The sequence below is a fragment of the Pongo pygmaeus genome, chromosome 14, assembly GCF_028885625.2.
Source record: "Pongo pygmaeus isolate AG05252 chromosome 14, NHGRI_mPonPyg2-v2.0_pri, whole genome shotgun sequence".
Taxonomy (NCBI): domain Eukaryota; kingdom Metazoa; phylum Chordata; class Mammalia; order Primates; family Hominidae; genus Pongo; species Pongo pygmaeus.
Window position 1 is genome coordinate 30,632,357 of NC_072387.2, and position 9,685 is coordinate 30,642,041.

General features: G+C 45.8%; 1 pseudogene; it reads left to right on the top strand.

The window, feature by feature from the left end:
- The first annotated feature begins 9,090 nt into the window (after positions 1-9,090).
- On the top strand, positions 9,091-9,408 carry LOC129011205 (cytochrome c-like; annotated as a pseudogene).
- The last annotated feature ends 277 nt before the right edge of the window (positions 9,409-9,685 follow it).

A 9,685-nucleotide genomic window follows, 5' to 3' on the forward strand; every position in this document is an offset into this window, starting at 1 on the left:
CACACTGAGGAAAGCTATCCTGTGCACAGATTGAAACTGAAACCTCCTGATTAACTAAGGGTGAGCCCTGGTCTCAGGCTGAGCCTGAATCCTGATGTCAGATAGAGCCTGAGTCCTGTTCCCAGACTTAACCTAAGTCTTGGTATCACTCAGACTGAGTCCAAATCCTGATCTCAGACTGAGCCTGAATCCTGATTTCAGACTAAGCCCTAAAAATTCTGACTCAGGTTGAGCTCTGATCCTAGTCTCACACTAAGCCTGAATACTGATCTCAAACTAAGCCTGAATCTTGATCTCAGACTAAGCCTGAATCCTGATTTCAGACTAAGCCTGTATTAGTTCATTTTCACACTGCTATGAAGAACTTCCCTGAGACTGGGTAATTTATAAAGGAAAAAGGTTTTATTGACTCACTGTTCCACATGGCTGGGGGCAGGGAGAGCTCAGGAAACTTACAATCATGGAGGAGGGCAAAGGAGAAGCAAGTACCTTCTTCACAAGGTGGGAGGAGAGAGAAGACTGAAAGAGGAACTTCCAAACACTTATAAAACTATCAGATCTCATGAGTCTCATGAGAACTCACTCAGTATCATAAGAACATCATGGGGGAAACTGCCCCATGATTCAATCACCTCCCTCCCTCAACACATGGGGATTACAATTTGAGATGAGATTTGGGTGGGGACCCGGAGCCAAACCATATCAAAACCCAAATCCTGATCTCAGAGTGAGCCTGATACTGATTTCAGACTGAGCTCTGAATCCTGATCTCAAACTAAGCCTGAATCTTGATCTCAGGCTGAGCCAGAAATCCTTGTCTCAGACTGAACCCTGATTGCAGCTACAACATTTCCAGACCTTTCTCACCCCCAATTTTATTGCCATCTGAGGTCACCTGGGAGCTTCACTCTGGGCTGGCAGATGCCCTAATGTTCTAGAACAGGAGCTCTAGAGTACCTGTTCACTTTCTAGTCTCCTCTTCTCATGTCCTCTCCCAGTTGTCCTCTTGCAGCCTGAAGAAGTCTCATGGTTCTAGATTGCAGACTTCTGCTGGGGCAGCTTGCTTACCTAACAGAAGTGGCCAGGGCCCAGGTGACCATGGAAGGAGTTCCTGCAGTGAAACTCCCCCTGGGGACTGATCATTCACCATCGCCTGCCCACCTGGGGAGGAACGGCTCCCTCCCACTTCCTTCTTGGGCGGCCCCACCCTTGCATCCTCTGGTTGTCATAAAACTCTTTTGCACAGGAGACTCATGCCTACCTGTGTCACCTTTGGGATCAGCCTCCAGGCCTGCCCAGTGCTGTAACTCTGCTCAGGACAGCAAGATGAGTTCAGAAGAAGAGGTCGGGCACTCTCAGGCTCCCCAAGGCTAGTCAGAGCAGCCCTGGCTCACACAGCTGCTGCCATGGACTGGGATCCCAGGCTGCTCTCCACCTTTTTCCTTCCTGCGAAGAACCGCCAGTCTTTGTTCCTCCAAATGACCAGGACAGGAGCTCAGAGGGGAGGTCATCCCCACAGACAGGCTCCCAGGATGGCACCTGCAAAGGTGCCCTCTGTGGTCCTGACAGCCAGTGCCTGGCACGGCCGCCCACTTTAGGCTGTGGTTGTGGGCAAGTGTGTGCTCTCCAGGAAGAAGGGGCCTGTTGCCTCACTGTAGATCATCCTTAAAAAAGAAACTAGAGACACCCCGGGTGCCTCTCTGCGGCCCCACAAATCTGGAGAGGAGGGAGCTGAACAGAGAGAGCTTAGGCTTTTGAATCTTAAATGGCCAATTTGGTCAATGAATCAGTTTCACTGGACTGAGGCTGTGTGGAGACGAAAGTGGTTTTAAGACCTATTAAGGCGGTGAGAGCCTCTTTGTCCACACTTTTCTCAGACTGCCACCCTCTAATATTTCATCTATGTTCATATTTATGGCTTCCTAAATTATAGATATCAGCTAAAAAACTGAAAAACAGAGAGGGTGAGGAGGGGAGGGGGAAATTCACTACTGTTGAAAAGAAAGGTGAAGTTATGCCTCCCAAAGCCAGTGTGCTGGATCATGACCCGGAACTCACAGCCGGTCCTTCCATATCTGGGCTTATTCCTCATCTGGTCCATGACCCAAGCTGGGCCTTTGCTGCCCATGCGACAAACAGTGAGGCAGACAGACGTTCCTCTAGTGAGGAGCTCATGTTCTAGTGGGATAAGGAGAGAGACCTCCTAAAAGTGAGCAAGACAAAGACCCTGGTACTTGGGACAACACAGAGTGGGTCAGGCAGGGCTGTGGAGGAAAGAGCAGGGTAGGAGTGACCTGCCCTTGTGCAAGCATTTTCTTTCCAACTTCCACCATGCTCAGACTGTAACCTGAAGTTATGATGCCCATTCCTGGGAATTCATGTTCTACTGATTTGGAATAATTCTGATCTAATTGGCTAAAAATTAATGTGTACTTTATCTTTGATAAAGGGCTTGTTCTACAATTTCTAGTATAAAGGAATCATAACATAACATAAACATAACATAAACACTTTAAACCAGGGGTCAGCAAACTGTTTCTGCAATAGGCCAGCTAGTAAATATTTTAGCCTTGGTGCATCAGGCAATCTGTTGCAACTACTAAACTCTGATTTTGTTACATGAAAGCAGTCATAGACAGTGATATGGTTTGACTGTGTCCCCACCCAAATCTCAAATTGTAGCTCCCATAATTCCCACATGTTGTGGGAGGGAACTGGTGGGAGGTCATTGAATCATGAGGGCGGGTCTATCCTGTGCTGGTCTCATGATAGTGAATAAGTCTCAGAAGATCTGATGGTTTTACAAAGGGGAGTTCCCCTGCACATGCTCTCTCTCTTGTCTGCTGCCATGCTGGGGAGCTGGCCACACTGAGAGCTGCCCTTCTACTACTATTTCTGGGCCACGTCCTCCACCCTCAAAACAGCAAACCCATTTCCAATGCCAGACTCAGGGCTGCACATGGCCAAGGCAGGAGTAACTGTGAACTCACAGAGGACAAAAAGAAGAAAGAGAAAGGGAACCCCTTCAGTGCTGTGGCTGAACTATGTTTGCTGTAATTTCTCCAATTTCTTTGTGAAAATGTAATCATGGTCCCAGAGCACATAGGGCCCTCTGCACACTGACAGCAGGAAGGAGACTCACTGCAGGGGCCACAGAGAGCCACCGCCTGTGCCCTTGCCCTGCTGGGCTGGGAGGCTGGGGGGCTGGGGAGGGTCTGTGGGTACGGATAGTGGAGAGTCTCTGGGGCTGGGGCCCCTCCTCCTCCCTGTCTCTCAGACAAGGCATCAGGGCCCCACCTGGGACCACACTGGCCTATCACAGGCAAGGTGACCTTGGCCAGCTGGCTCCTGAGTGAGGCTGGGGAAGGAGGCAGGAGGCAATGGGCCTGGATTTGGGATGGCTGCCCTGCTGGGAGCTCCTAGGAAAAGGTGTCACCCTGAGAGGCCAAGAGGGAGGTGAGCCTCAGGGCTGAGGTCCACCCTGCAGCCTTCGCCTGACCTTCAGTTCTGGGGGCAGCTTGGGGACCCCCACCTGCCACCGTCAGCCTTTCCACCTGCAGGATCAGGATCCTCCTCACAGGCAACTTAAAACCAGAGGACATCACAAAGCAGGAAATGAGTTCCTGAGCAGAAACCCCCCTCCCACCCCCACCTCCCACCCTCCTCCTCCTCTCCAGCCTCCCTGACCCTCCTGGCATGCTGGCTCCCCAAGCAACACTGCCCTCCTCTCAGACACATGCTCCCTACCTGCCTGCACCCTTACCCCACCCAGCCTCCTCTGGCCATCCTGGCCCCCAGGTTCAGCCCCCTCATTCCCTGTCCCTGCTCTGTCCCACCCAAGGAGCAGTGCATAGCCCCTCCCCTTCTGCACACCTCCCTGGAGACCTCGCCCAGCATCTTGGCGCCAGGCACCTCGGACAGTCTCCCCACTTGTCTGCCATTAAGGTGACCCCTTATGCTGGAAGCTTCCAGCAGGGCAACCACCCCATTGCAGACCCCCTTCCTCCTGCCCTCTGCCCCAGGCCCAGGCTCAGGCTGAGCAACTGCCCAACACAGGGCAGCCACCATGCAGGGTCAGCTGGCTGGGGTCACCTTCTCAGTGTTTGGCCATTTCCTCACTGGCACCCTACTCAGTGAACACCATAAGAGATAGCTATTAGAAAAAGTATTTCTCTATGAAATCTCTCTAACGTTGGAAGAAGCAACTGTTACCCCAGATGTGCAAAAATCAATTTAGGACCACAAGAAAAAAGGAAATATTACACCTCCAAAGAAACACAATAATTCCCCATTAACAGACTCTAAATTTTAAGAGTATATCAAATGGCTAAGAAGAAATTCAAAATAATGATCTTAAGGAAACTCTATGAGATACGAGAGAATACAGATAGACAAATCAATGAAATTAGAAAAACAATTTATGATCTTATGGGAAATTCAACAGGATATATATGTCATTAAAAACCAGACAGAGATCTTGGAGCTGAAGAATTTAAGGAATAAAATAAAAAACACAATCAAGAGTCCAGGTGCAGTGGCTCATACCTGTTATCCCAGCACTTTGGGAGGCCAAGGCAGTGAATCACTTGAGGCCAGGAGTTTAAGAAAAGCCTGATGAAAATGGCAAAGTCCTGTCTCTAAAAAATACAAAAATTGGTTGGGTTTGGTGGTGCATGCCTGTAATCCAAGCTACTTGGGAGGCTGAGACACAAGAATTGCTTGAACCCAGGTGGTGGAGGTTGCAGTGAGCCAAGACTGTGCCACTGCACTCCAGCTTGGGTGGCAGAGCAAGACCCTGTATCAAAAAAAAAAGAAAAATACACTCAAGAGATTTAAAAACAGACTTGGGAGATATGGCCAAAATCTAGGAAGCTCAAAGGTTCTCAAATAGATTCAACCCAAAAAGGTCTTCTCTGAGGTGCATGATAGTCAAACTGTCAAAAGTCAAAAAGGGAATATTCGTTAGGTGCGGTAGCTCACACCTGTAATCCCAGCACTTCGGGAGGCTGAGGCGGGTGGATCACTTGAGGCCAGGAGTTCAAGATGAGCATGGCCAACATGAAGAAACCCCATTTCTACTAACAATACAAAAAAATTAGCTGGGTGTGGTGGCCTGCATGTAGTTCCAGCTACTTGGGAGGCTGAATCATGAGAACTGCTTAAACCCAGGAGGTGAAGGTTGCAGTGAGCCAAGATCACACCACTGTCACAGCCTGGTGACAGATTGAGACTGTATCCAAAAAAAAAAAAAGGAAATGTTAAAAACAGCAAGAAAAAAGCATCAAGTCACATATAAGGGAACCTCCTTTTGATTAACAGTGGATTTCCCAGTGGAAACTTTACAGGTCAGTAGACAATGAGATGGGATGATATATTCAAAGTACTGAAAGGAAAAAAAAAACTGTCAACCAAGAATACTATACCCAGCAGAGCTATCCCTAGAAATGAGGGAGAAATAAAGTATTTCCCAGACAAGCAAAAACTGAAGGAATTCATTACCACTAGACTGACCTTACAAGGACTGCTTAAGGTGGTTCTACATCTGGAAGCAAGAGGATGATTACTATTGTGAAAACACACAAAAGTATAAAACTCACTGCTAGCACAGATATACACATGAGAAAGAGAAAGGAATCAAACTTTATCACTACAGAAAATGACCAAACCACAAAGATTAAAAAAAAATAAAGAAAAGAACAAAGGATATACAAAACAACCACAAAAAAAAAAATGAACAAAATGACAGGATAAAGCCTCATCTATTAATAGTAACCTTGAATGTAATGTAAACAGATCAAATTCCCAATTAAAAGATACAGAGTTGGCTGCCAAGATTAAAAAAAAAAAAAAAAAAAAAAAAGACCCAACTGTATGCTGCCTACAAGAAACTAACTTCAACTGTAAAGGTTCATACAGACTGAAAGTGAAGGGATAGAAGAAAATATTCCCGGCAAACAGAAATCAAAAGAGAACAGAGGTAGCCATACTTACATCAGATAAAACAGACTTTAAGTCAAACTGTATGAAGAGACAAAGAAGGTCATTTTGTAATGATAAAGGGAGCAACTTAGCAATAAGATATAATAATTGTAAATATATATGTATGTAACACTAGAGCACTCAGATAAACAAAGCAAATATTATTAGGTCTAAAGGGAAAGACAGACTCCAATGCAGTAACAGCTGGGGCCTTTAACACCTCACACTCTTACCACTGGACAGATCATCTAGACAGAAAATCAACAAAGAAATATCAGATTTAAGCTTACAGATAGGAATAAGTTCTGGTGTTCTGTAGTGCTGTAGGGTGACTACAGTTAACAATAATTTATTGTATATTTTTAAACAGAGAGGATGTTGAGTGTTCCCAACACAAAGAATGATAAATATTTGAGGTGATAGATATGCTGATTATCCTGATTTGATCATTACACATTGTATACAGGTATTGAGATATCCCTCTCTACCTTGTAAATATGAACGAGTATTATATGTCAATTAAAAATATTTTTAAAGAATGAAGGAAACAGATTTTTTAAATGAAAGGAAAGAAAATAAACTGACTTGGCTGAATGGCCCCAGGTGGTCTCTCATTCTCCAGTAGGCTACTTCAGGCCTGTTCACATGATGGCAGAGGCAAGAGTCCCAGGAGCGGCAACAAAACAATGCAAATCCTCTTCAGGCCCAGGCTCAAAATTATATATTACTTCTACCCCATTTTATTGGACAGTGCAAATTACACTACCAGTCTAGATTCAAGGAGTAGAAAATAAACTCCAACTCTTGATGGAAGGAATTATAAATTGTGGGCATTTTTGATAGTCTACCATAGGGAGGAAGCATGGGGATGCTGTAACCAAAATGTGTATTCTTAGGTTGAGATCCTAAATTATAGTGAGGGCATACTACTTTAGGCTCTGTGGATGACTAAATTAATTTCAAACATATAATGCTGTTTACTGTGAAATGCCAGCTGAAAGGATCATTGTTTAATTTTATGTAATTTACAATACTTATTATATCTCAATAAAAATGTAATTATTGAGGGCTGGCATCAGTTGCCGAGAGGTGGAAGGAGTACCTCTCTGCATTGTGTTAACTCAGTTCCGGACAGGACAGGGCTGCAAGTTCAGCTACTTCCCAGATAATGTCCTGGATCCCCTGCCTGAGTCATCATCCCATGACTGGAGAACGTGGACAGATTATTTTATCAAGAAACTGGTGATAAACGAGGGACTATAGGAATTAAGAACTAAGGCTAAAAAAGAAATGTTTAGAGTGATGCAAGATGGCCAATTAGAAGCAGCTGCACTCTGCAGTGCTCACAAAGAGGAATGAAAAGGGGCGAGGAAATTCAGCACCTTCAACTGAGACAACCAGGTTCTCACATTGGGACAGACTGGATGAACAGGTCGACCAATGGAGAATGAAGACAAGCAGGCAGAGGGTGCAATGGCCCAGCCAGGGGTGGCATGGAGCCAAAGGAACCCCCACTCCCAGCCAAGGGAAGCAGTGAGTGAGTGTGCAGTCCTGCCTGGGAAACCGTGCTTCTCCCATGGACCTTTGCAAGTCATGGATCAGGAGATTCCTTATGAGCCCATGCCACCAGGGCTGTGGGTCTGATACACAGACCTGCATGGAGTCTGGGCACATCAGCTGCTCAGGCACACACAGAAATCCAGGAGTTTTACACACTGTAGCCACCCGGGATCTTCAGCACAGTAGGAAATCTGTCCGTACGTATCTCTGGGAAGGGGGCTGAATCCAGGGAGCCAGGCAGCATCATTCTGCAGGCCCCATTTTCATAGCACCTCACAAGTTAAGACCCACTGGCTTGGAATCCTAGCCTGCCAACAGCAGCAGGTTGGAATCCACCTCAGATAGATCTGAGTTCCTGGGGAGGTGGGGAGAGGCAGCCGGCATCACTGTGGTTCATAGACTCAGCCACTCCAGCCTGCCAGCTATGGAGAATACAGACAGTCTGGACAAGGAAGAGTTCCCCACAACACAGCACAGCTGGCTTGCCAGATCATGACCAGACTGCTTTTTAAGCAGGACCCCAATCCATTCCTCCTCACTGGGCAGGAATCCCTGCAGGGGCTTTAACCACTCTAGCAACGGTTCTATGGACAGAGCTTTGATCTCTCCCTGAAATGGAGCTCCTGGCAGGAGGGGCAGCTGCCATCTCTGCAGTTTGGTCAACTCAGCCACTCCAACCTGCTGGCTTTGGAGAATACAGGTGGTCCGGAGGAGGAAGGATCCCCCACAATGCAGCACACCTGCTCTACCCCAAAGCAGCCAGACTGCTTCTTTGGATGGGTCCCTGATCCCATGCCTCCTGACTGGGTGAGAATGCCCAACAGGGGTCTCCAGCCACCTCCTGCAGGTATGTGCGGGCTGGCAACAGGTCAGTATCCCCCTGGGATGGAGCTTCCAAAGGAAGGAGCTGGCTGCCATCTTTGCTGTTTCTCAGCCTTCACTGGTAATACCTCATTCAGAGTCTATGAGGAACTTAAATTTACAAGAAAAAAACAACCCCATTAAAAAGTGGGCAAAGAGGGCAAAGGATCTGAACAGACACTTCTTAAAAGAGACATGCTTGCAGTCAACAAAAATATGAAAAAAAAGCTCAACATCACTCATCATTAAAGAAATGCAAACAAAACCACAATGAGATACCATCTCATGCCAGTCAGAATGGCTATTATTAAAAAGCCAAAAAATAACAGATGCTGGGAAGGTTGTGGAGAAAAAGGAATGCTTTTACACTGTTGGTGGGTGTGTAAATTAGTTCAACCCCTGTGGAAGACAGTGTGGCAATTCCTCAAAGACCTAGAGGCAGAAATACCATCAGACCCAGCAATCCCATTATGGGGTATATACCCAAAGGAATATAAATCATTGTCTTATGAAGATACATGCATGCACACATATGTTCATTGCAGCAGTATTCACAATAGCAAAGACATGGAATCAACCTAAATGCCAGTCAATGATAGATTGGATAAAGAAAATGTGGTACATAGAGCGGGACGTCTGGCTTCTGAGCGGGAACCTTTGTAGTGCCAGTGATGAAAGAGATAATTAAATATGGGTGATGTTGAGAAAAGCAAGAAGATTTTTGTTCACAAGTGTGCCCAGTGACACACCTTGGAAGAGGGAGGCAAGCACAAGACTGGGCCTAATCTCCATGGTCTCTTCGGTTGAAAGACAGGTCAGGCCATTGGATTATCTTACATAGACACCGATATGAACAAAGGCATCACCTGGGGAGAGGATACACTGATGGGGCATTTTGAGAATTCCAGGAAGTACATTCCTGGAACAAAAATGATCTTTTCCAGCATTAAGAAGAAGTCAGAAAGGGCAGAATTGATAGCTTATCTCAAAAAAGCTACTAGGGAGTAATAATTGGCCACTGCCTTATATTACAAAACAGAAATGTCTCATGACTTTTTTATGTGTACCATAATTTAATAGATCTCATACACCAGAGTTCAGATTATGAATGACTGTCAGAATATTTTGTTGGGCAGTCCTGTTTAAAACTAAGACTGGCTTGTGGTTGAACGAATAAGTTTGGTTTTTGAATATTAATAGTAATTCCAATTCAGTAAATGCTATCACTGTTTACCCCTTCTAAAGATATGATTAGACTTTGTTAATAATGTTCAACTTTTCACAA